The 27997-nt window shown below is 35.4% G+C and overlaps 1 protein-coding gene and 1 long non-coding RNA gene across 6 annotated transcripts in view; one reads left to right on the top strand and one right to left on the bottom strand.

Annotated features, from left to right (window-relative positions):
* The window catches only part of SLC16A7 (solute carrier family 16 member 7), a 219224-nt gene that overhangs the window by 179890 nt on the left and 11337 nt on the right, over nt 1-27997 (bottom strand). The window lies entirely within an intron of this gene.
* LOC119543494 lies at nt 25534-27903 on the top strand. The gene is made up of 3 exons (XR_005218598.1): nt 25534-25690; nt 25957-26012; nt 27444-27903. It is a non-coding gene; the product is annotated as an uncharacterized LOC119543494 (long non-coding RNA).

Raw genomic sequence — 27997 nt, forward strand, 5'->3', positions numbered from 1 at the left:
TTTAATGTCAATTTTCGATGATATATTTCTAAACTAAATTTTTTCTTCTTTGTTTCTTGACATTAATGCTGGAAAACTAATTCACCTTAGGAAAAAGGAAAGGTTCACATTTAATTTATTGATATATAATTCTGCAAAAGTCTTAATTTGGAATGTATATAGTTTTGAATGTTTTTGTCATGATTTTCATAAATGAAAATCCAAAACAGATTAATTCACTTATCTGAAGACTGGCTAATCAGCTCTTAATAGAAATAAATAAATAAATACACAAAATGAGGAGGCTATGTTGATAGATGCTGAGAAATCCACAGGAATAAACATATGATCTTAATGGGAAATCCAAAGGATTCTTTCAGGGAAATATTTCTCTAATGACTAGATGAACCAAATCAGAAACATTCTCGGTCACCTATGAACTATACAAAAGGATTCATATTTTTCTATTGTGGTAAAATATAAACAATACAAAATTTTCCATTTTAACCACTTTCATGTGTACAATTCAGTTATATTAAATCACATTCATAATACTGTGCTACTAACATCATCATCTACTACCAAAACTTTTAAGATCATCAAAATAGAAACTGTAAAACCATTAAGTATTAACTACTCCTACCACTTTTCCTTGGCACCCCTAGCTCCCTCCCCAGGCCCTGGTAGCCTATAATCTACCTTCCACCTCAATGTATTTGCTTATTCTAAGTATTTCTTGTAAGTGAAATCAAGCAATATTTGCAGTTTTATGTCTGGCTTATTTCACTCAACATGATGTCTTCAGTGTTCATCCATGTTGTAGCATATATCAGACTTCATTCATTTTTATGACTGAATAATGTTCCATAGTAATTACATATTACATTTGGGTTATCCATTGATCTATCAATGGGAACTTGGGTTGCTTCCACCTTTTGGCTATTTTAAATAATGCTGTGATGTTCACTGCTATGATGTACAAATATCAGTTCAAGGCCTGTTCTCAATTCTTTTGGATATAACTGGAAGTACTGCCAAGTTACATGATAATTCTATGTTTAAGTTTCTGAGGAAAAGACAAGCTGTTCCATATCAGCTGAACCATTTTACATTCCCAGCATAAATACACTAAAGGGTTCCTTCCTGTTGTCCTTCAAACTCACCAATACTTGTTCTTTTCCATATTTTTTTTTTAATAATAGTCATACCAGTGGGTGTGAAGTGGTATCACATGGTTTTGATTTGCATTTCCCTGATGACTAAAGATGTTGAGTATCTTTTCATGAATTAACTGGCAACTTGTATATCTTCTTTGGAGAAATTCTATTCAAGTCCTTTGCTCATTTTTTCAGTTGGGTAGTCTTTTTATTGTTGCATTTTAGGAGTCCTTTATATATTCTGGATATGAAACCTTTATCAGATATATGGTTTCCAAATATTTTCTCACATTCAGTAGGTGGTGTCTTATTTTGTTAATGTCCTTTAATGGAGAAACACTTTTCATTTTGATGAAGTCCAATTTATCTGTTTTTTTTTTCTTTTCTTCTCCACGTTTTTGTCATAAAGCCTAAGATCCTTAAAAAACTGCCTAATAAAAGGTCCTGAAGGTATTTCCTATCCTTCCTTCTAAGAGTTTTATGGTTTTATCTCTTAAATTTAGTTGTTGATCCACTTTGTATTAATTTTTTATATAGTGTGAGGAGATCTTTATTTCCTCATGCAGCTTTGAGCTACTTTCCTTTAAACCTGAAGAATTCCCTTTTACATTTCTTGTAGGGCAAGTCTGGTGGTGATGAACTCAGATTTTGTTTATCTGGGAATGTCTTGATCTCTCCCTCATTTTTGAAGGGCAATTTTTCTGGATATAGAATTCTTGGTTGACATTTTTTTTATTTCAGCACTTCAAATATCTCATCCCACTGCCTTCTTGCCTCCATGGTAGCTGATAAAAAAAAATAGGCATTTAATGTTATTGAGGCTCCCTTGTACAGTATGCATTGCTTCTCTTGTTGCTTTCAGGATCCTCTCTGTCTTTGGCATTCAATCTTTTTATTATAATGTGTCTTAGTGTGGACTCTGAGTTTATCCTAATTGGAGTTCACTGAGCTTCCGGGGTGTGTATACTCATGTCTTGCTTTAACCTTAGGAAGTTTTCAACTATTATTTTTTCAAATATTCTTTCTGCCACTTTCCCTCTTTCTTTTTCTTTTGGGGGTCCCATAATGAATACATTGTTATGCTTGGTTTTGTCCCACCGGTCTCTTAGGATCTGTTCACTTTTCTTCATTCTTTCTTCTTCTTGTGCCTCAAATTGGATAATTTCAATTATCTTCTCTTTAAGTTTGTTGTTTCTTCTGCCAGCTCCAAGCTGCTACTGAACCACACTAGGGAATTTTTTATTTCAATTACTATACTTTCCAGCTCTACTACTTCAGCTTAGTTTGTTTTTCTTTTTATAATTTCTATCCCTCCACACTAGGGAATTTTTTATTTCAATTACTATACTTTCCAGCTCTACTACTTCAGCTTAGTTTGTTTTTCTTTTTATAATTTCTATCCCTTTATTGGAATTCTCATTTTGTTAAAATATGGTGTTCCTAACCTCCTTTAGTTTTTTGTCCATGTTTTTCATTAGCTCTTTGAGCATTTTTAGGACAGTTTACTTCGTTTTTGTCTTGTATGTCCCATGCTCTTTATTCCTCATTGATGGTTTCTGGTGCTTTATTCTGTTCTTTGAATGGGCCATGTTTTAGTGATTCTTTGTATGCCTTGTGATATTTTTGTTGAAAATCTGGACATTTTAATATTTTAATGTGTTAACTCTGGATATCTTCCCTTCCCCCAGGTTTACTGCTTATTTTCTTTATTCGTATTGTTGAAGACTAAGTAGTCTATTTTTAGTGATTTTTTCCAAACTATTTATGCAAAGACTTTATCACTTGACATATGTAGTTATTCAGGCATCAGTTCCCTAAGCTCGTATTCCAGTTTGCTAATGCTGCTGTTTTGTAAAACACCAGAAATAGATTGGCTTTTATAAGGGGGTTTATTTGGTTACAAAGTTACAGTCTTAAGGCCATAAAGTGTCCAAGGTAACACATCAACAATCAGATACCTTCACTGGAGAAGACCATTGGCATCTAGAAAACCTCTGTTAGCTGGGAAGGTACCTGGCTGGCGTCTGCTTACTCCCAGGGTGTGTTTCAAAATGGCATTCTCCAAAATGTCAGTGTCAGCTTTCAAGGGCCATCTTGAAAATGTCTCTCTAGGCTGCAGCCAACGTCAGGGGTCCACAACTCCAAGCATCTCTAGGCTAAGCCAGCTAGCTCTGGGTCTGTGCCAGCATTTATAAAGGACTCCAGTGATTAAACCAAGACCCACACTGAATGGGCGGGGCCAACCCTCCATAGAAATGATGCAATCAGAGTTATCACGTACGGTTGGGTGGGTCACATCTCCATGGAAACAACTCAATTCAAAGATTCCAACCTAATCAACACTAATACGTCTGTACACAAAAGACTGCATCAAAGAACACGGCCTTTTGGGAGACATAATACATCCAAACCAGCACAGCTTGTAATATGCTGTGTTACAACAGAGATTGCCCTGAATGCCAGGATATAACCAAAAATAAGAAGAAAGTCTTTGCAGATTGGCTTTGTTCTTGTGCTCTCCTTCAGCACTTAGGTAAATTTATAGTGAGCCTAAGGAACAGCCTGAGGTGAAAGCATAGGGTCTTTTTAGATCTTTTCTAAGCATGTTTCTTCTCCCGTGTATATGCCAGGCATGGCATGGGTTCTTATCCATTCCCCACATACAGTTAGTATAGACCAAACTTCCCCCAGGAAATTCACAGCCTTTCCTACCCATCCTAGGTACTACTATACATCTCAATTGGTAATCCTTTGCCCCAGGAAGTTGCAGTTTGATTTTCTTGTAATGTTTTAGCAGCCACTTTTATATCCAGATTAAGTTCTGGGTCTTATGAACCACAGCTGAGCATCCTGGATCAGTCCTTTAGGTTGCCACCTGACAAATCAGTACAGATAGACATGCACCCCAATACGCACAAACACGTTACTCTGTTCCCTTGGGAACCTGGAACCAGAAACCTGCGCTGCAGGTATGGCTGATATTGTACCAAGGCAGGGGAGGAACTGGAGGAAGAGCCAGTAAAAGTGCCACAAGATTTTCCTACATCTTTAAGTGGACTTTTCCTTGATTCAGCACTTGCCCAATAACCAAAACCCTTTAAGTTTTTATTCCAGAGCCCTGAGAAAGTTGGCACTGCCAGTTTCTGCCAGTTTCCAGCTGGGGGGAATGGAACCTTGGAGTTTCTTATCCTACCATCTTGCTGACATCACTCTTCACACAAAAGGAATCTTGCCAAAATAGAATCCATCTGAAATGTAGGTAGGTCTTAGGAAATTGTAACACTATTCTTTACAAAACCTTCATGGAATTTGCTATTGTATACCTGCCACTTGGTTTCTCAAACAGTAAAATGACTTTCATACCACTGAAAATTTCATGAATTTACTCTCATGTTATTAAGGGAAGAAACGGTATGAAAGTACTTAATTTGTGACATTTTAACATTTCCTAATAGCAAAAATATTATACTGTGCTCTCATTTATTGCATTGCATGATTTGTAAAATGTTCTACCATAAGTTCACTTTGTATATAAAACTGAGATATTTGTTCCAGCCAGATTTCCAATGGAAACAGAATTGAGGAAATAAGTCACAAGGGTAATGTTAATAAGAGGCAGAAATTCAAGCTCTGATAGCACATTTTGTACCTGAATATAGCAGAGAACTTTCCAATTAGGACCAACAAGAAGAAAGCGGATAACTCCAAGCTAAGATTTACAGGAAGAGGTCGGCAGCATGTAATGAGAATTTGGAGCACATACATTCAGCTGTAACACCTTTAGTACAGTATAGTTTCTAATGGCAAAAGCTAATGGCTCCACGACAATAATAAATAATGGTGAGAGAATATTCTAGCCTCAGGCCTCAGAAAAAGAACTATGGTGGCATTATACAATTTTCACTAACACTAACTGAAGGAGTAGTTCCAAAGGGACAGTTTCATTTTCCAAAGTTTCATCAGCTACACTACAATGCAGAAACCATAACAGGAAAGGAACAGGCCTTCAGTTTAATTCCAATCTTTTCCAATGTAATCTACATTTAGGCATGTCTCTGCAGAAAAAAAGGATATCACTGCCCAATCCTCCATCACCCACTGCATACCATACTTTAAAGATGACTCACACTTAAAAGCATTAGAATTCCTTTGGCACTTATTGTATACCTACCAGTATAGTCTCAAGACCCCCTTGATGCACACCACGTGCACAGTGCCACCTAGAGTTATGCCTTGCCAATCTGCAAAGCCATTCACACGGATCTCTGATGTCATATTTAAGAATATGGACTCATAGTTGGAAGATCTAGTTAAGTAATCCTAACCATGCAACTGTGGGCAAGTTAATGAACCTGGTTAAGTTTCAGTTTCCAGAGCCATAAAATAGTAATAATAATATTAACCGCTACTAAGGATATTGAGCATTAAATGTCCAAATAAAATGCATCCTGCACTGCCTGACAGAGCTGTTAAACTTAGTTGTTTAATTTTTGTTATTATCATGTGCCAACTTTTGTAGTAAGTATCATAAAAGATCTTGAGCAACATATTTTGAGCAATATGTAGTGAGACACGTGGAATTTTAGGGATTAAATTCTATTGCTAAACATTAAGTAACAATATCACTCTTAGTTAACCCTTACCATGAAAATGGATCACACACAGTATGATGTGGCTTTGTGATCCCATGCTAACCAATACAGTTACTAGCCCACTGGAGTCTGATGTATCTGTAATTTTGGCAGCCACACTGCACAAGCTGCAGTTCCCCAAATGCCATGGCTTCCCTCAAAGCCTAAGAACTAGGCCTCAGTTCTCACTAGTACCCTAATAATTTGTTGTAAAACATAATAGAATAGGGTAGAATTTAAATTAGCTAATATAAAAGCACAATAAAATTAACCAAGAAGACTGCCTAATTTTGTAAAAATGAGCTACAAATACATTGTAGATATTTTTGAGTATTTGTACAACGACAAGAAAAATGTGCTTAAAAATCCTACAATATCCACCCCAAGATCTACATCAGAATTAGTCTTCTGTAATTCTGGCCAGAAGAAGCCAGGTATATTATTTATGGAAGAATGGATTCCTCACTTTTAGGTAACTTTCATACAAGTCCTTATCTTTTCCTTAATGCCAATGCCCTTCAGCCCATTAACTCACAGCAGTTTCTTTCCACAGCTGTCTTGTTTCAAACCATTACTTTCCAAGTGGATCTCAGCCAGTCATGCATTGCCCAAAGTACACTTGTATCTAGTTGCTACCCTGAGTATATAAAAGGTCCCATTGGCAACCAAAAAAATGCACACTTTTGTTATTTTAATTTGAGTTAGAGAAAAATCCTTTTAGCCTTTTACAGATGAAAAAGAAATATGCTGAGTTATTCAACTTGGACTGCAGGAGTTCTTAACTGGGGGCAATTTTGTCCTCCAGAGGATATGTGTCAACGTTTTTAGACATATTTGGTTGCAAAAACTGGGAGGATACTACTGGCTTCCAGTGGGTAGGGGCAAGTGACTGGACTATGATGAAGCAAGACAGGTGCCTACGACTCAAAATTTAAGGAGGATGCACTCGCAGGGTCATGCAAGTGCAGGATCAACATTTATACGGCCCTGAGATACATGCCTCCCTAAATATTGTACCCTAGTTGACTGCCATGCCTCCCCATAATCCTAGTACACCCTTGAGGCAAGAGATGTTGCTAAACATCCTACAACGCACAGGACAACCATCCTACCCCCACCCCCCACCCCCCAACAAAGAATTAGCCACCTGAAGATATCAATAGTGTTGAGGTTGAGAAACTCAGACTAGCACAAAGAACCTCAAGAAAATCAGGAGCAGATATCTTTTCCACTTTTCTAAAGCTTACAAATTTTAAATCACTTTGTTAAATGTGCCTAAAAGGGAAATTATACCAAAATACATTTACTCTGCTTTCCTCCCATTCACATAAGTCTACAATGACGTTAAATTAGTTCAACTGTTTCTTCTTGGCGTTTGTGCTTAGGCTCCAGTCTTCCCTCTGCTAGTGTGTGTTGCACACTCATCCCACCTACAGAAATTCCATCTGTAAGGCCCAGATGCAAAAGCACCTTCTAACTGGCATCTTGCCATCGAAATGTGACCTCTCTCCTTTCCAATTTCTCTCTCACTCTGTCTTTATAGTTGGTTTTGTATTACAGCAATTTATTTACTCATTTAACTGCCTCACCCACCCACCCACAAACATGCACACAGATACACACACAGTAATTTAAGCTCCTTATGGGCATGGACCAGATTTTCTTCATATTTACTCTCCCTAGATCTACACCCACAACAGTGCTTTGAACATGTAAACACACAATACATGTTTTAAATGGGTCGATGAGATAGGTACATATAATGACAGGTAACAGAATGAACCACAGTTTCCCAGATCTCTGAATCTGAATATAACATTGCATCATTAGGCCTTATCAAGCCCAGGAACAATTTTCTTTTCCTAGAAGATGTCTCTATTTATTTCAAGTTTGATGTCTCAGGTACGTCTTCAGTAGGCAACTGGCTTAGCATTTTGCTGCAAACAAAAGCAAGGAACAGAATCTATTTTCTTCCCAAAGGCCCATTCTAGCAGCAAAAGAGCTCATATCTTTGACTGAGCTATAACCCCAAATTCAGGAAGAAAATAAATCCAATCATTAGTAACAGTTGAAAAAAATAATCTTGTGGCATGTCAAATTCTTCAGGAAACCAAACTGATACTGTTTGAAAGCACATTTCTATCGATCTCCACCTTATTCTTGACCCCAAAACTCTTCTGAAGCATTTACAAATTTTAATTTTTAACCAAAAATAAGCTAAGAGTGCCTATGTGGTTAATATGTAGCTAAAAACATCTCCTTATTGAAAAATAAAATACCTACAGTGGAAAATTTTCTGGCTATTTGCCCTTAAAACAAATTAACATATTTTATGATTCTAAATATATAATTTAGATACATGAAAACACTGGCTTTAATCATTTGATCTTCTTATCAGAAAACTAGCTTGCCCTTTAACTGGCACTAGGAAATATTAAATTCTCACCTTATAACTTATTATGGAAACAGTTATTATGAAAAAAATCTTTATGGAAAATTAAATGCATATATATTTCATCTACATAAAAATTTTCAAAAATTAAAGTCACATAACTATTACAGTAGGTTTTATTTCCCATAGTGCTATTTGGTTCTAGGCTAAGTAAGAATTTTGTTTTTTTGCATAGTTGGGAAAAAGAATCTGTCTCATCTTGACCTTGCAGAATAAGCCAAACAATTTAATGTGCATTTCATTCAATCCTTGCAGCAACCCTAATGAGAGAGGTTTTGCCACCCACCTTTTGCAGATGAGGAAACAGCCTCAAAGGTTTAGCAAGTTGCCAAATCTCATGCCACCAGCTGCTGTCCAACTATCACTATTTGCAAATTTTTCTGGTCTATATTTTAAACTATGAAAGACAGAAAATCTATTCATATTTTAAGAATCTCTATCTGTAAACCAATACATAGAACTTGGTGTTACGCGGTACTAATTCTCAGGGTCCGGAATGATTAGCTTCCAAGAAAGGAAATGTACCACATCAAAAAAAATTTACCATGACAATGTGCCATTATGCTGCTGGATTTTCGGTAGCACATGCAAAGAGAAAGAAGGGAGAGAGGGTGCATCACATGTCCCACAATGCTAATCTAGCTCTTACTCATTTGTTTCTCGTTTCCCCCATTATTGCTTTGGGCCTACTATGTATCAGGTACTTTAATACATATTCTTTAGGATCAAAAGGTGTAAACATGCTATCATTCCTCAAAAAGTTCACAAGCAATGCATAAAAAAATTTAAAAAGCAAGATAATACAGGAGTTCCAAAAGCATTACTTAATAAGTAAATGCTAAGAAAATTCAAAAAGGGAAACAATTCTTCCATCTGGGGCCATTAGGATAGGCATCATTAAAAAGGGTGGAATTTAAGCTGCCCCTCAAGGACAGGTTAAATTTTAATAGAGATTGCAAAAGAAAATATACTCAATAGAGAAATCAAAAGTTTGGACGCAGAAAGGCATAAAGCATACTTTTGAGAATAAAATTCCCAAATATAAGAAATTCTACATAGGCACACACTCTTAAATGCTTTGTAGTTGAGGTATTGGCCAAGACTGTCTTACCTTCCTCTTAGCTTGACTAAATGTTAAGACAGGCTTCTCCCAGACTCTAGTCTCCTGATCTCCTGCTACCTAGGCTTTTACACTACTTAGGCTCCTAAGAGACTCCTAACTAGGTAGATCTTTATCTCCCTTCTCCTCCCTCTTGGCCCTTATTGATTCTAGGTGGCCTAATTACCTCAAGGGAAAAGAGTCAGAATCCAGTGGTCCTAACTGCAACCTCAGTATACTTACCCCTTCCAGTGATCAAACCCCCATTATCCTAAGGTGCTTTTTCACCCACCCACTCCAGCCCTTAAAAAGCTTGCTATTCTTTGTTTCCATTCTCTCCCCTCTACCATGGCAGTTATGAATAGTCATTCTTGCCCGTTTCACATTGTCCAGTGAAGTTTTTTTCTCAGACAGTATTTATAGCAATAACGTATAAATACTGCCAACCACTTCCTTTTAAAAGCTGCTCATAAAAACAGTTTATTTTCTTTCATTTTATTACTTATGAGTTGATAGTCTAATTTATAATGTGCCCTCATCGTAATACAATATTTGAAGAAACATGCAGTCCATGCAGGACTGCAGCTAAAGAGAACAATTTGGGTTGGAGTTGTAAACTTGGACACCATCATCTGTGAAAGGAAGAGCATATCATTCTAATAGTCAAGAAGATAGCTTCTGGATAAAAAATTTGGTTGTGAGTTATTTGAAAAGTAATTTAATAATTACTCAAAATACTTTAATAATTATTTAATAATTACTGTGAACTCTAAGTACTGTTCAAGATGACAAATACATTAATAGGTAGGTAGACAGACAAGCAGACAAATAGATTTCCAAGGCATACAAATGAAGATAAAGTCCTTTGAGAATCTAATGTAGTCTTAAGAGATTGTTTTTTTTCTCTATCCTAAGAACCAGAAAATTTAATTTGAGTGTTGAATGGGACATTAATTGATTCATTCATTTAATCAATAATGGATCATATTATAAACTAGGTACTAAGATGAGTGCTGGGTTAAAAAAAAAGGAAAAAGGAAAAATATGGTGTGGTTTTCCCTCACAATATATTATGGGAGACAGGTACGTAAGAACATAATTATAATCAAATGTGCTAAATGCAACAACAGGGGTACATTAAGGTCCTATGAAAGCAATCAGTGCTTCTTATGGGACTCTTGTAACTTTACAACAGAAGAAGTGACAATGGAACTGAGTCTTAAAAGCAAGCAGTTAGAAGACTGATAATGTAATTTCAGAAATAAAGAGCAAAATATTCAAATATATATATTCTTGATGGAGGCTGGCATATGATGGGCCCTGAATCACTGGATGCATGATCAGAAGGGAGAGGAATTGACTGAAAACATGTATGTGCTTGGTTTTTCTTAAAAAAAAAGGGGGGGGAGGCTTTAGGAAAAGCTAAGTATTACAAAAGCAAAGGGGGTGGCAGGTAGTTAACATAGGTTTGCCACATGAGAGAGATATGATTAGATTTGCTCTTTAGTGAAACTGCTTTATGACAATGTAGATAATTAAAAAAAGAAAAGAGTAATTGTGGAATAGTTCAGGCAGAAAGGATTCAAGATTTCAAAGCAGCAGTAACAGGAATGGAAAAAAGATGTTGGAGTCAAAAGATATATATAGAGTCATAATAATTTGGTGAAAATTTGAATTAGATGGTAAGAAATGTCAAGAATGCCCCTGGAGTTTCCAATGTGGAAGACTGGTTGGATGTTAATGGGTTTGTATGGAAGGCTATGTGCAGCCAGTGGCCATGCAAGACTGCAGCTAAAGAAAACAGTTTGGGCTGGAGTTGTAAACTTGGACACCATCATCTGTGAAAGGAAGAGCTGGAACTCAGAAGTCAGATGTGTCACTGAAGAAAAAGAGCAGGGGAAGAAAAAAGGAGAGATTTGAGAAATACTGTTAGGTGATAGGAAGCAAAGGAAGAAGCTGAGAAGGAGATAAAAATGGAGAAGATGGACAACTGTATAAAAGATGGGAACTGAGTAAAGATGATGGGATTTATCCAGAGAAAGTCCACATACTTCATCTTCCTCTGAAGCTTTGTGGGCAAAAAACATACGTCATTATTTAAGGGTAAAGAATCTTTCTTTGGGAGGCTAAAGTTTCTCTTTAGCAAAATTAATGAGAAACATCAGATAGAAAAATAAAAATAAAAATAGAAAGACTGGGGCATACAGATATATAAAAAGATGACTGCATGATAAGTTCACATAAATGCACATGTATTTTATACAGCACAAGAAATCTAAACAGTGGTCTCTCAAACTTCTGAAAAAATTCAATTAAATGTTTATCTAATTAAATGCAAAAGAAATTAACGAACTTTTTTCATCATTGAGGTTGTGACATTATGCCACAGAAAATTATTTCTGGTTTAATTCACCAATTGTGCATAAACTCTCTTGGGTTCTGGGTCAAGGTATAAAGCATAGCATGCTGTAAGAGATGTGAGACCTATGGGGAACTGTAGAATTGGCTTCATTTCTAAAGAGGGGAAAGTTTTCTTTACAAGACAACACAGCTGTGAAACTGAAGTAATAACATGAAATAATTTATACACTGCATGTAAAGGTCGAGTACTTTTACAACTTCTCTCTGTGTTCTTGAGAGTAGGAAAAACACTACATGAAATAATATTTATAAATGTCATAAGAGCAAAGTTTTTTGTTAGTACATGTCGAACCCCCATTTAATATATAACCAGATGAATGAATTAAAAGTGTCCTGGTCACAATCTAGATCCTTTTTGTTTTTTACCAGACTTATTTTCTCTCACACTCAATCTAAGTTGTTATCAGCTGCGCCCTGAAAGTCCAGAGGCAAAATTATCAAAGGAAAAGTGAGGAGGAACTTGAATTTCGTAATTACTCTTAGCTCGGGAGCATACTCTGTATTTGTTATGTGATTGTGAATGAGTCACTCAATTCCCCTGAGCCTCAGTTTTATTCATCTGTAAAATGGAGAGAATTTTTTCAATACCTGACTGTATTAATGAGATAAATCAAATAAAGCACTGTGTATGTTTTTATTCATTTTTAAGTGCAGGTGGCTTGGAAATGACCCAGAATATAACTGAATGTCCTCATTTGTGGGGAATTAGACTGAGACCATTCCTTCAGTTTTAAGTCATGTACTCTTTTCTTTAAATGAAAGTGGGAAAAAAACAAAACACTCAGTTGTTTAAAAGGAGCCCAGAAAAATTTATTCTTTGACGTGTCTAAGATTCTCCTAGAATTATTTAGGAAAAACCTAAGATTCTCTTTTGAAAAATTTTTTATGATTCTACTTTTATAATCTGGAATTATGCTTACTAACACATTCTTCTTTGGCTTTCTTTATAGTCTGCCCACATAATACAGTGTTTCACACTCAATAGAGTCTCAATAAATACATGAAAAATTAAAACAGGAAAAATTTCAGATGTGAAATATTACACATAATATAGGCTAGTCAATGTAATTTTTTTTTAGAAAAAAATGTCTCTTTAGGTAATAATTCTACTAATTCTATCATTCAGGTATATCTTTATATACACGAAATTATATAATAACATCTTTCCCCAAACTGACAAGTCATTTTGTTTCGGTTTCACTGGTCTGCATAAGGCATATCTGTCATTGCTTCCTTTTCTTTCAATTTGCTTCTCAAAGGTGATGAAGACACAGACCTAGGCAAACATGCTTATACCACATGATCCTAATCCCAAGCGACATCTAACTAAACCAGGGGTAGTTACATCAAGTGAGGGGGGAATATAACTAACATTTAGAAGCTATTATATCGAACACATTACTCTTACTTTCCACATATATTAACTACTTTATTCTTCACTACCACTATGAGGTAGGTGCTATTATTATTATCCCCATTTTAGAGATAAGAAAACTGAGGCACAGAATAAAGTTTCCCAAGATTACAAAGGTAGCAAGACTGAGGGCTGATATTCAAACTCAGCCACTCTAGCTGCAGAGCCTGAGCACAAACTATTATAGATACTGTTTTTCAGTGATATAGCTTACTCCCTATTATATTTTATTTGTAGATTATTTTGTACTCCATGTAGATAGTTATATCAAATATCTATGTAAAAGGAGGTTAGAAACAAAATTCATTTTATACACAGATTATTAATATAACTACATAGAATGTAAAGTAATCTACAAATAAAATATTAGAATTAAAGAATTTAGTTGGTTGGTTAGATAAAACCATTACACAAGAATAAACTATTCATATATATACAAAAAATACAAAATGTTTTTAAAAGATGACATACAAAATATCCTCAACATATACCACTACCTTAAAAATATAACAAAATTTATCAAGCCTTTATAGATAAAACAATTTTAAAAGTGCAAGATAGGAGGCAGGGCAAGATGGCGGCATAGAGAGGAGTGGAAGCTAAGTAGTCCCCCTGGAACAACTACAAAAAACCAGAAACAACTAGTAAATAATCCAGAATAACTGCGGGGGGACAAACGAGACCATCCACTCATCATACACCAACCTGAATTGGGAGGAATGCCCGAGAACACAGCATAAAATCTGTAAGTAAAACCTGCGGATCCAAGTCGTGAGAACCCCCGCCCCCACAGCCCGAGCTGCAAAGCCTAGTGGTGCCAGAGAAAAGCTCTCTCCCAGCAAGCGAATATAGCTCAGCTGAGCTCCAACTGGGGTTTTAAGTAGCGAGTGTGAACTGCTCACTACTGGTATGCATCCCCAAAAAACAGACAGAGGCTTTGGGTGATGACTGACCTTGGAGAGCCGGAGGGTCGCCTTGGACTGGGTCTGAAGGGGACTATCTGTTTCTTTTACGGCTCAGTGGAGAAAGCCCCAGTCATTTTCAGTTTCCAGGGCTGTGACTTGGGGAAGGGTGGAGACAGCACAAGCAGAGAGCGAGACCTCTGAAATGCTAATGACCTCTACCTGGGGGGTCTGTCTTCTCTAGGAGGAAAGGGGTGGGGCCCTTTCCATTCAGAACTAGACCCCAGAGCCTGGGGGAACACGGCCATACCTCCTCACACCAGTCAAGAATTAGAGGCTAACAGGCATCACCTGCTGGACAGAAAAGCACAGTGACCTGAGGCATCAAACGGTGGAGCAATTTTCTAAGACACACCTGCAGGGAAACAAGATACTGAATATTTCTTCCCTCTGGAACCTGAGCCTGTTATGGTCTGGGAAAACCTGATTTGGATAACCAAGGAAACAATGCCTAGACAACAGAAAATAACAACCTACACTAAAAAAAACAAAGTTATGGCCCAGTCAAAGGAACAAACTGACACTTCAACTGAGATACAGGAATTTAAACAACTAATGCTAAATCAAATCAAAAAGTTTAGAGAAGATATTGCAAAAGAGATAGAGGCTGTAAAGGAAACACTGGGCATATAAACGGCAGAAATCAAAAGTTCAAAAAAACAACTAGTAGAATCTATGGAAATGAAGGGCACAACACAGGAGATGAAAGACACAATAGAAACATATAACAGCAAATCTCAAGAGGCAGAAGAAAACACGCAGGAACTGGAGAACAAAACACCTGAAAGCCTACACACAAAGGAGCAGATGGAGAAAAGAATGAAAAAATATGAGCAACGTCTCCGGGAACTCAAGGATGAAACAAAATACAATAATGTACGTATCACTGGTGTCCCAGAAGGAGAAGAGAAGGGAAAGGGGGCAGAAGCAATAATAGAGGAAATAATTAATGAAAATTTCCCATCTCTTATGAAAGACATAAAATTACAGATCCAAGAAGTGCAGCATACTTCAAACAGAAGAGATATGAATAGGCCTATGCCAAGACACTTAATAATCAGATTATCAAATGTCAAAGACAAAGAGAGAATCCTGAAAGCAGCAAGAGAAAAGTGATCCATTACATACAAAGGAAGCTTAATAAGACTATGTGCAGATCTCTCAGCAGAAACCATGGAGGCAAGAAGGAAGTGGAGTGATATATTTAAGATACTGAAAGAGAAAAACCGCCAACCAAGAATCCTATATCCAGCAAAGCTGTCCTTCAAATATGAGGGAGAGCTCAAAATATTTTCTGACAAACAGACAATGAGAGACTTTGTGAACAAGACACCTGCCCTACAGGAAATACTAAAGGGAGCACTACAGGGTGATAGAAGACAGGAGTGCGTGGTTTGGAACACAATTTTGGGAGATGGTAGCACAACAATGTAAGTACACTGAACAAAGGTAACTATGAATACGGTTGAGAGAGGAAAGTGGGGAGCATGTGAGACACCACAAGAAAGGAGGAAAGATAAAGACTGGGACTGTGTAACTTGGTGAAATCTAGAGTATTCAACAATTGTGATAAAATGTACAAATATGTTCTTTTACAAGGGAGAACAAGCAAATGCCAACCTTGCAAGGTGTTAAAAATGGGGAGGCATTGGGGAAGGGATGCAATCAGCATAAACTAGAGACTGTAACTAATAGAATGATTGTATTATGCTTCCTTTAATGTAACAAAGGTGATATATCAAGGTAAATGCAGATAAGAGGGGGGGATGGGGAGGCATGTTAGACACTTGACATTGGTGGTATTGTCTGATTCCTTATTCTACTTTGGTTTAAGGTTACTTTTCCTTTTGCTGCTTCCTAGCTGTCATTTTTTTTTCCTCTTTCTTTTGCCTCTCTACCTTCTTTGACTCTCCCTCCTGCCTTGTGGAAGAAATGTGGATGCCCTTATATAGATAGTGGTGAAGGTGGTGAACACATAAATGTATGACCATGCAGAGAACCATCAATTATTTACTTGGGATGGAATGTATGGTGAGTGAACAAAACCATATTTAAAAAAAAATGGGTTGATGACAAAACCTCGAGGGCAATATACTGATTGAAATAAGCCAGACATATAAGGACAATTATTGCAGGGTCTCACTGATGGGAACTAATTATCATATGTAAACTCATAGACATGAAATATAAGATACCAAGATATAGGACGAGGCTTAAGAATGGGGAGTGGTTGCTTAGTATGAGCAGAATGTTCAATTACAATGAACTTAAATGTTTGGAAATGAACAGGAGTGTCGGTAGCAAGATGTGAGAATAACTAACAGCACCAAATGGTGTGTGAATGAGGTGGAAAGGGGAAGCTCATGTCACCAGAAGGAAAGTTGGAGGTCAAAAGATAGGAATGTATAAAACTGAATCCTATGGTGGGCAATGTCCATGATCAACTGTACAAATACTAGAAATCGCTTCCATGAACCAGAACAAATGTATGACAATACAATTAGAAGTTAATAATAGAGGGGCATATAGGGAAGAACTATATACCTATTACAAACTATATACTACAGTTAGTAGTATTTCAACATTTTTTTATAAACAGTAACAAATGTACTATATCAATACTACTAGTCAACAATTGAGGGGGGTTGGTTAGGGATAGGGGAGGATTAGAGTTTCCTTTTCTTTTTTTCTTTTTTCATCTTTCACTTTATTTCTTGTCTGGAGTAATGAAAAGTTTCTAAAAATTGAACAAAAATTAAGTGTGATGGATGCACAGCTGTATGAGGGTACCCAGGGGCAAGTGATTGTACACTTTGGATCTTTGGATAATTGTATGTTATCTGAACAATCTCAATAAAAATGAAAAAAAAAAAAAAAAAAGTGCAAGATAGGCAAGAAGACCTGACTGAATGAAAAGTTCACCCATACTCATGAAAGCCCCAATAACATAAAAATGCCAACTGTCTCCAAATTTCAAATTGATGTAGTGATTTAAATACAATGAAAACTCCCAATTGTTTTTACTTGAATATCTGAGTCTAAAATTTATATGACAGATCAAATGGCAAAGACTAGCCAAGACATTTCTAGAGCAGAACAAAGCGGGGAGGGGAGGATGCGCATTACTAAATATCAAGGCTTAACATAAAACTATGGTCCTGAAGACAGTGAGGTGCTAGAGCCAGGGCAGATGAATTCACCAAAAAACAGAATAGAGGGCCCATAAATAAATAAATATAAAAATAAACCAACAAGCAAACACATACACAATACACGTGTGAACACACACATAATCCTTTTAATTTCAAAGCTGGCATTATCAACCAGTAGAGAAAGGATGTTGTTCTAGGTCAACTGGTCATTTATATGGGAAAACATTATACTGGACTTTCCCATCACAACATGCAATAAAACGAATACCAGATGGATTAAGGCTAGTGATAAAATAAAAGTGTAGCATGAGCAACAACACAATTCAATAGTCACAAGTCAATGTAGCTACTTAAATGTCAACTGAAATTAATTCAAATTAAATAAAATTAAAATTTCAGTTCTTGCATTTCAAGTGCTCAACAGCTACATATGGCTAGTGGCTACCAAATTAAACAGTGCCAGATATAGAATATTTCTATCATCACAGAAAAGCCTATTGGACAGTGCTGAGAGAGATTTAGGAAAATATATTTATGACCTTAGAGTTGGGAAGGATACATTAATATACAAGAAACAAAAGACAAAAAAGCCATGATGGAAATAACTGATTTCAGCTATTATAATCAGAATTATTTACCAAATGCCACTAAATAAAAAAAGAAAGTTTAATCTGAAACAAGGGATATACACACACACACACACAGAAAGAGAGAGAGAATATACAGAAGGTATTAAGAACCTATATAAAAGAAACAGATAAACAACCATATAGAAAAATGGACAAAAGATTTATCAGGTAATTCATTCTACTTGATTGCAGAAAAAGATCATTAAACTCTCTAGTTACTATAACAATATATGTAGTGACTGAATTTTTTAATTCCATTTTGAAGCACCACAAGTGGAGTGGAGGTGAGGGCAACAGCCTATTTTTCAGCCTGTGAGAAAGATTATACTGGCCTAGACAGTAGCACAGCAACATATAAGTAGGTCAATAATAATATTTGAACATGCACTTAAATAGATATTTCTAATGTTAGCTTATTCTTTATTAAAGATAGCTTTCTAGCTCAATCTATCTTTAGCTTTTCTGAGCACACAGTAGAGTACTCAGGAGGCACATAGCACATTTATACCACCTTTTCACTCTGAGTATACAATTTGATGATGACTGAGGCATTAATCACATATTTATTTCAACCAGAAGAATCAGAGAACACAAAGGCATGTGGTTGAAGGGTGGAATGGAAAAAATAAAGTTATAAACTTGTGGAAATACTGTAAAATATAACTAAAATGCATGGCTTTCTCAAAACAAAGACAAATTTCCATCACTGAATTAACATGAAGAGGTATTGCTCTGTGCACCATTCCTTCTCCCATCCCCCACCTCCCAAATCATGGATAAGGTCAAAAAATCATATTTCCATAGCTTCTATAAAAGTAAAATTTTAAAACGTGATGTTTGTATACTTTAAAATATGAAACGAACCTGTACTCACATTCACACCATATATCCAAGTGGTCTCATTTGCACAAAATCTAAGTTTTAACCAAATGTTAAGAGAGGTATTGGAGGATGACTGATTTTTTAATTCTGGCATATTCTCAAGAATTAACTATAGTAATAAATTTCAAAATAATTGTCCCCATCAATTAGTATTAGTCAGCAACGTGGTAATTTGATCAGACTCAGACAAGCAACGTGAGTATGGGCCTTTGGTTCTAGAAGTTGACTCAATATTTCAGGAAGAAAGAGCAATGAGGAAACACTATGTAGATTCCAAGAGACATGGTTTCACCTCTCGAGGATGCTGTCATCTAACAGCGAAAGGAAAACTATTAGCAGCTTGACAATTCTGGTACAAGGTGAAGAGCATTAGACAGTTGCACAGAGAATGGGTTATCCAAATCAGATTAAATATCAGAGATCATATGACAGTCACTAGCAATAATTCAGAAGAGCCCATAGCATGGTTCAAGATTTTGGGTGCAATGGGTGTAGAGTGCATGATGGTTAACAGCCTGAAGTCCAGACAAGCTAGAAGTCACCATAGAGATATTCCACAATGGGGTAGCAGGAGTTCAGCTCCTGGGCTGGAGTTCTTAAGGACAGTGTTCACCCCACAGGAAAAAGATTGCAAAGACCATGACAGGGACCTAACACTCATAAGGAATAGGGGGGCCATAAGATGTCTTTACCGGTACTCAGTATGTGGAGCGAGGCATAAACTAGACCTATTAATAGAGGAACATGGGGGTTGGGGAAATGAAGGTCTTGAATGCAGGCATATAGCTCCCATGTTATAAAAAAATGGATGTTTGGACTCCCACATGTCGATAGTGCACCAAGTCTTGAATACAACTTGCTGTCAGGAAACACTGGTAAAAACTAATCCCTCCAGTTGTCAGTAAAACGGTACCCCATTCCACATTAGTCTCCCTACTTCCCAGGACCCTGGGCATATGCTGTTTAATTTTCTATCTGCTTCAATTTAGATTGGCCTGCCAAACCATATTGTGTTTGGGCTTGTTAAGTATCATCAGTGGGCCAATTCTGCATAGCTAAAAAAGCTCAGACACTGGTGTGAAAGGTAATTTTTTTAAGTAATATTATGAATAACAAAAACTATACTCTTATGCATTACATAGATATCCCTTTTTAGTTTTTAGTGTATTAGAACAGCTAGAAGGAAATACCTGACTGTTGAACTACAACCAAGTAGACTTGATTCTTGAAGACGACTGTGTAACTATGTAGCTTACCCGGTGTGACTGCCTGATTGTGAAAACCTTGTGGCTCACACTCCCTTTATCCAGTGTATGAACAGATGTGTAGAAAAATGAGAACAAAAATTAAATGAATGGGAGTATGGAGGGGATGGGATGTTTTGGGTGTTCTTCTTTACTTGTATTTTTATTCTTATTTTTACTTATTTGGAGTAATAAAAAAAAAAAAAAAACTATAGATGTATCTTCCAGTTTGGAAGGAGTGAACTTCTGTGGATAGTTTTATCTGTTTCTGATTAATAATCTCATATGCTTCCCTTTTGGGGACTTGTTCTTATTGTACATTTGATTTCTCTTCCTCAGAAATGCTTGCCTCCTACTTCATCCTCTGCTCCACAGGCCCTTATTTATTTTCTCTTGCCAATTTTCTATTTTCTGGTCCTTGCAGTGGAAACACACACCCCTTATTCTATACTGCTGTCACAGGGTAAAAAGAAATACGGACATCACTCTTTTTGCAAAACCAAGAACAGAAAGTCATTAGAAGGCACCTTAGTCATCAACTTTCCCATTTCCCGGCTGATGTAGATACTAAGAGAAATTGTTTAACTTCTGAGCAGCCCTAGGGCACAATGTGTGTTCCACACCCCTAGGAAAAATCACTTAGCTGATGCCTGTTTTCCTCAATACTAATTCTAATGCAGACCATATTGTGCTGCCTTGCTATAAAATCTTTCATAAACATACATCATTATAAATTCAATAATTACTTGGACTTTTTCAGAGGAAAAGATTTTTTTTATAAACAGTGGATCATTTGCATGTTGATCTGCTTTGCTTTGCATAACACGCAGAGTTCTTTACGTAGATAAAACTTAAAATAACATAAATAATCAAATCTTTTCCATAGGCAGGAACCTATGGTTGCAAGAAATTGAAATCCACTGAATTCAACTTAAAGAAAAGGGGAGAGGGAAAAAAAAATCAACATTGAACTCAAACGCTGAGCTAAAGGATTGCCAGGCAGCTGTCCCATCTGTCTGTATAGGGTCCAGAATAGTTCTGATGCTAACAGAATGGTCTGTGTTAAAATGTGGAATCTGGGGTTAGAGTGTCTAGACTCAAATATTATCTCTATTATTTACTAACTTTGTGACCCCTGATAAGTTATTTAATATCTGATGCCATGGTTCATTTTCTATAAAAATAGAAGTAATAAAGTACTTCTCTTATGTGCATGGATTAAACAAGATAACACATGTAAAGTATTTAGGACAGTACCTGCACATAGCAGGCACTCAATAAATTTAAGTTATTATTATAATATGATTATAATTACTCGTTGTGTACATATGCTCCATTCTTCTCTCTACCTTTGCAAATGTGCTGACAGAGCCACCAGCTTGGAGTTAGCAATTCCTTAAAACTCCAGTGCCCACTACTGCTGACTGACAGGCTTTGATTTACTCAGCCCATGTCATGTGATATATCCATGGCTGCCTTCACTAGGGCTGCAGGTAGGGAGCATTCCCTTAGAATCTGTCAGAAGGGAATCAAAGACCTACCTTTCTGGTGTGAATGTTTCTAATTCATAAATTAACTAAAATGTAAATAATGTAATGAATGCAAATCAGAGGCACTTTTCTTCTCAGCATAATCTTAAAATAAACATAGGAAAAAATGGAGCTGATTAAGAAAAAATGACATACCTTGTAAGGTGGGGATTTCTGAATAACAACAAACCTTTAAAAAGAAGCTAGATAATCACTTTTCAAGGATTCAGTGAGATTAATTCATTGGGTGAAATACTGGGCTAAGTAAACTATACGTTTCTTTGATTGTATGATCCAATGAAATGAAATGAAGTCTTTAATGCAAATCTGAAATTTAAATTTTCCTTTGTTTGAATTCCACAAATCTGAAAAGAAAAAAGGCATGCATTGTAAATCAAATTAGGTAAAGGCTGAATGATCATTTTGAATAGAAAATATTTGGTAAAATCTTCATGTTAAAATGAGAAGTCATTTTATTAAATGCTCACTTTCAATACAGCCAACCTGTAGAGTTTTTATGGTAGTTGAAAACCAAAATTAATCCATGGAGATTTTCTTCATAATCAGGCAATATTAGGAATATATGGGGATTGTAAATGGGAACATATAGGAATAAAAAAAAATCATAAAATTGTATCAGCATAAAACTCTGCATAGAAAATGCAACTAATTCCCAAGTAAAATATTACTTCTACTATCCAATATATTTATTAAACCAAAATTTCACTGGAGATGATTCTCACAAAATGAAGAAAAAATGAGTTGTGGGCGTGGAGGAGATGATGGCATCAATGATCAAAAGTCACTGATAATTTTGGAAGTTCTTCATTTCAATATTAATACCTACGTGTATCTTATTACCAAACAGTGATCAAAAAGATCTGTTGCAGCAGTGTGATTACTGAACAATTAAAATTGATAAATGCCATGCATTTTGGAATTGCAAGGGAATATTTTACTTTAGAAGAATTTGCTTTTCATAATGTTTATTTTCATTACCTGACATTATAGGAAGCGTAGAAGGAAAATTCTAGTATGTTGTTTTAATGGATGAGCAAACAATCAAAATTTAGGAAAGTTGCTTGGGTGACTTTTGCTCATTTTTTATCCCCATAATTTAGTACAACTATATTTTTAATTTAAGAGGTCTCATTAATGCTAGAAAGAGTTGAATGAGATTACACAAACACAACTGGCAATAAAAATCACTAGGAATTAATATTTTTAAATCTATAATAACAGCAATTTATGTTGGTTAGCCATTGTGGTTTAATAAAATGTCTGAGTACAAGGTATGTAAAATAAAGCTTTAGAATGTGGTAAGGAAAAATGACATAGGGTTGCTGACAGGGTTCTGTGTTCTGTGAAGTCTATTTAGCAGATAAGCATATAATGTAGTATTGATAATTAAGCAATGCTATGGCTATAAGCTACAATGTTATGGCTACAAAAGGAAAGATAAGAATTCAAGTTACAAATGTCAGGGAATTGTTTGAATTTTTTTTCTTAATATTCCTGCAATATACATTAAATGTCTTTGCCTATGAAGCAATGAACCTCAGGATTCCACAGAATCAAGTAAGCACAGCAAAATAAAGCCACATTTCAGTAATTAACAGCTTTTATCAGCAAAGGAGTCAAAATTTTAGGATGTTTCCATGTGCATAGGTACAGGAGGAACTGCAATGTCAGCAAAACATATGCTTCTTCTAACAAATAAAAGCCCAAGGTTTGGGAAGACAGACAGATACTATCAAAAATAAATGAAATAACCACAGAGACCTGATGTGGAAAATGCCTATTTAATCCCTAATGATGACGTAAAATTTAAATTATTTTATTAAGTTTATTAGGCCATTCTCTGACCCCAGTTCTCAACAATGAATTCCTATCTCAATAATTCCATTTATCATTCTGATAGTATTATTATATCAATACTTAATTTAATAGTGCATATCATCTTGATGTTGGTCATTTAATTATGAAGACAAGGACAGTGGCTACCTACTTTGACATGCATTATAAAACACCTGAGACAATGCCACATGTTTAAAAGTCTGTAAAAATGAAATACAAATACAAATTTAGGTACTCTTCAGGTTACTTGAGGATTTATAAATAATCAGAATCATACTTTGTCTATAAAGACAAAAAGTCTTTCCTCAAGGCAATATTTCCTAATTCTAATACCATAAAATTACCAACAAAAATGGCATCCATAATAAGTTTAGAAACTTTTGAACATGTAGGCATGGTCTAAAAACAGGCCATAAGTCAGAGCCACATGTTTAAAAGTCTGTAAAAATGAAATACAAATACAAATTTAGGTACTCTTCAGGTTACTTGAGGATTTATAAATAATCAGAATCATACTTTGTCTATAAAGACAAAAAGTCTTTCCTCAAGGCAATATTTCCTAATTCTAATACCATAAAATTACCAACAAAAATGGCATCCATAATAAGTTTAGAAACTTTTGAACATGTAGGCATGGTCTAAAAACAGGCCATAAGTGACCAGCTAAGACAAAGCAGCATTTTATAAGCATATTAATGACGGATGAGAAGTGTACATACACTTAACGAGAAACCATTATGCTTTAATAAATCTTATGAATGTGCACTAATTTAGGCAATACATTCACCTTACTAAAAACTTGCAGAATACAGCAATAATACATGCAGCTTGAATTTTTTTATTCCATACTTTATGGAGAAATGGGCCAAATAATAATGCTAAAAAAATAGAAGTGATTTCGTCCTCACACCATATATAATTCAAAATAATAGTTTAATTATTTAATAAAGTTAGCCAGCCACCTATCCAAAGAATTCATTTATGCTACAACATATAACAATTAAAACCTATGAAACCTCACTCGTCTTAAGTAAATTCACAGGCAGATTATGATTTTTTAACTGGGCAATGATTCTAGAAAACATGCTATTAATTGTAACAGGCGATACAAGTTCTAGTGACATTTGAAATAATTAATGTTGGGGAAAATGTGGAAAGAAATGTAACATATCATAGCTCTCTTCATACGATGGGCTTGTTTTAGAAATATTGAAATTCCTACGATCTCCAGAGACTATATTTTTCTCCTCTAGAATAAAAGTGGCCCAATTCTCTTTCCTAATGCTATTGAGTATTCCTTAATTTTTTAGCCTCATGAATAGCTAGATTGAGAAAATTGAATACCTAAAGAATAGCAATGAACAAAAGGCACAGTCAAGCACAGTCTTTAAGAAGGTAATGGGGTTATCTTTGCACCACAAAAAGCAAATGAGGTAACTCAACAAAAAAATAAAATATCTATCAACATTTAAAATAAATTCTGGAAAAAATAAGGGCTTACTTATAGACAGTAAGTGGCAAGACACTTTTATTGTTTTACCCAGAATATCTGAACTGTATGGCAAGTGGTTTTGTTATTATTGTTATCCAGTTTTGTTTAGTTTTTATCAAAGTCATGATAAAATGCTTTTGTCAGAAACAAACAAACAAAAAAAAGAATTCCCACAAAATGTTATTTAGGTATAATCAGGGTACTCGTGACAATCAGCAAATACTTAGTACTAAGTGCCTCCAGTTCTTTCAGCATATGCCAAGTAAAACACTGTACAATGAAATCTTTACTCTATGTGTTTATACCTAAAGGTTACAGGCCCAGGGTGATAAAGGAACAAGCCAGTTATTTTAGGTATCATGCTGTTACTTGTCCTCTGTGCTCTTCTGTATCAGCCTGGCTTCTGGGAACTGTTAGGTTCCCATGGCTATTATTTGTAGTTTCCCCTTCCAGTAAAACCAAAGGGCATTTCAGAGAACAGTCACCAGGTCCTGACCAGGGTCAGTGCCAAGATCCAACAGAGTCCAGTCCAGGAGCAGGAACCAGGTGACTGTCCACAATGAGGCAACAAGCAGTCTCCAACAGGCTCATCTTTTTAGACTCGGCTCTTTAGAGTTTGCAGGGAAACTCTAAACTCTAAACTTTGGAAAAAGGTGAAGCCCATAAAATATTATCAGCTAACCAAATGACTTTGTGCAGATTTCTGGGGCAATGTAAATACCATTCACGTTACTCCAAGAAAGGTAACAGTCACCAAGGACAATGATGCCTGGTAACTTCACTATTACAGGTACAATTGTGTGACCACATGGTATATTGGTTCCACAGCAACAGCAAAACAACATTTGAATGTATGCAAATTCGGCATATACTCCCCTCCATACAACTGTTTTCAACCCTACTAGGAAATTCCTCTTACAAGACAAAGTGAAAAAAAGGCAATGTTGAAGGGTGGAAGGGAAAAGTTGTTTTAGTAACCACTGTCATATTTAAAATAAAAATTACACTGAAAAATTGGGGAACTTCATGGTTGCGTATTTATTTTAATATTTCTAGGAATTTCAGAGACCTCCCAGGAGTGTAGAAAGAAGATGTCTATAGAAGCAAAGAAGGTAAGATTTTAAAAAATAAAGTTTGATTTGGTTCTTTAGTGAAATAAACGTAAAGAATCATGGCTTCAACTACCTTATATTATTCTAATACCTTTTAGTAACATAAAGAATATATCAGAACCACTTTGTTTGAAACCTTTAATGATATGATTAAAAAAAAATAAAAAGATGGTCCTTTCCAGGAGCCAAAATAATCTATGCAAACACTTTTCTCATCCCAATATACTGCTCTCTGGGGACACATGCTGCGTCAGGACCAAAAGCACCTTCTATTTATCACATTTGTTTATTTCAGTAAGGATCTTAATAGGTTTGCTGGTAACAATCCTTGCTTGTTTAAATTTGAGTATCTAGTTTGGTTCTTTAGTGAAAGATACCTTATCATACCTGATTTGTATAATTCCTATTTGAATTACTTGGCTTTAGTAAACTACAGCTTAAATACTGTAGATTGTACTCAGTCTGTCCAAAAAAATGTATTCATTAACAGTAAAGCATGTCCTGTTTTCCTCATCAACTGTCTCCTATAAAATATTATTTACTAGGTAGTAAGTATCTGCTTACCTGATATTTTTTTTTTCCATACCTCTTTGATTGAAATCTTTTTAGAACAGAGGAAGATCTAGTTTAGTTGCAATATACCAATCAGATTACAACTTGTCAACTCTAACTGTGAAGTCCCACTCATATTTCTAAGAGTAATAAATACCATAAAACCTTGATAAACAGGACACTCAACCTAACAAAAATGTGTTATTTTGTTCACTGGAACTGCTTCACATTTTGACATACATAGTATCCCAACAATATACTCTCGAGTTATGTTTTACTTTTTAAGAAACACACTTTTAAACGTGTGTTAGAATTTCATTATAGCACCATCTTCAAGGTTCTTATCATAGGGCTATGGTTCAGGATTAAACTGCTTATTATAAAGGACTTCCTAAATCCATTTGAAATGGGTTTAAGATGGACTTTAAAATTGAACTTCAGATCATAATGAAGTTCTGATATTTTAATGAACCAATTATTACTAAGACTTTTTTAGATGTGAATAGTCTTTTTATTAAGGTATCATTGGAGCTGAATATACCTTTTAAATAAAGTATAATCAACTACTCAAAACAGTTAAGCAGTATTCAAATCCCAATCATTTAAATGCAGTCGTAAATCAATAATGTTACTATGTCTACTCAATTTTTTTATACTAATCAGTCACAATTCAGAGTTAATCTTTCTGAAAGAGGATTATAAATGGAGAAAAGTAGCAAAATAAAGTATAACCAACACCTTTCTTGTCCTTTTAATTTTTTCTTTAAGTAAGACTTCGAGTTGTGCTTTCTGTATTTAAAATTCTGATTATTTTTTTATTAAAAGGACAGAATCCGAAGTATTTCTCTTTTATTTTTCCTCATTCATCCTCTCTCCTAGGAAATGTATGTGCAAAGGAGAATTTGAATTTACCTGAAAAGACTACATGGGATAGAGCAGAAAGTATGAATTTTGGTAACAGAGCTTTGTTACCTAAACCAGAGGAGCCAACAAGTTCTACATTTCCATCCTAAATTGGTGACACTGATCCACACACTATAGAGTTGTTGAGGTTGTCAGATGATGATTTTGAGGATTATGTGAGGTGACAAGTATAAAGTCTCCAGGACTGTATCACTGGCTCACAATTAGAATTATGTATTTAACTGCTTTCTCTTTCCCCTTTTCCAATTCCAAGATTCTGAGTGTGTAAATCCTTTTGAAAATCCTTAGGATAACAAGAGTATCAAAAAGTTTTATATTTAATGTTGGATTTTCTAGACCACAAGTCATTATCTGAATGTGTAGCTGAGCAGGAATTAAGTATTATTGCTTCAAGACAAAGGCTAGCAAAAATAAGAGACCGAATAGAATGGGGAATAATTTAAAATAACTTGTAGGTTAAAAATGTTCTTGCATTAAAATGAAAATTATAAATCAAATATGCATAATTT

Source organism: Choloepus didactylus, chromosome 8 (assembly GCF_015220235.1).
Source record: "Choloepus didactylus isolate mChoDid1 chromosome 8, mChoDid1.pri, whole genome shotgun sequence".
NCBI classification, from domain to species: Eukaryota; Metazoa; Chordata; class Mammalia; order Pilosa; family Megalonychidae; genus Choloepus; species Choloepus didactylus.